We start from the raw sequence: 625 nt of genomic DNA on the forward strand, positions 1-625 counted from the left end.
AATCCTTCCAGAATTTTTACTGGGAATGCATTGAATTTATAGATCAGTTTGGAGAGGATTGAGCCTTCTATGAACACAGCATATTCTCTCCTTAGGTCTTCCTTCATTGTGTCATCTGTAGTTTTTAGCTTATAGATCTTGCACATATTTTATTAAAATAAAACCTAAGTGCTCCTTTTTTAATACTAGAAAGCTTAGCATTTATTCATTAAAGCACACAGGAAATCAACTCAATTCAAATAAAATGATATTGTACTAGGATTCCAGCTTACTCTTTGGCTATGTGTTTATGGGAATAGCAAGATCTGGATACAAAGCACAGACAGACACTGCCATCAGACACAGATGAAAGCTACACACATTATAGCAGCTGTTCCTAAATGTTAATTTTTAGGGGCTATTGCTAATTGTTTTTTATTTCAACTTCACATTATTCATTGATAATACATAGAAATACAATTGATTTTTGTATATCAACTATGTATGTACTTTACCCAACTTTGCTAAACTCATTTATTTTAGTTTATATTTGGGGGATCGTCTACATAAACAATTTGCATTCTTTCTATTTATTCTAATGTATTTTTTTCTTGCCTTCCTTTCCTGACAAGGACCTCCATGACAT

At 32.0% G+C, this 625-nt stretch overlaps 1 non-coding gene across 1 annotated transcript; it reads right to left on the reverse strand.

The window, feature by feature from the left end:
* Positions 1–233: 233 nt before the first annotated feature.
* Positions 234–368, reverse strand: LOC121026570 (small nucleolar RNA SNORA23). The gene has a single exon (XR_005788389.1). It is a non-coding gene; the product is annotated as a small nucleolar RNA SNORA23 (small nucleolar RNA).
* Positions 369–625: the final 257 nt, after the last annotated feature.

The sequence above is a fragment of the Herpailurus yagouaroundi genome, unplaced genomic scaffold (genome assembly GCF_014898765.1).
Source record: "Herpailurus yagouaroundi ecotype Mexico unplaced genomic scaffold, PumYag 140792, whole genome shotgun sequence".
In the NCBI taxonomy this organism is placed as follows: domain Eukaryota; kingdom Metazoa; phylum Chordata; class Mammalia; order Carnivora; family Felidae; genus Herpailurus; species Herpailurus yagouaroundi.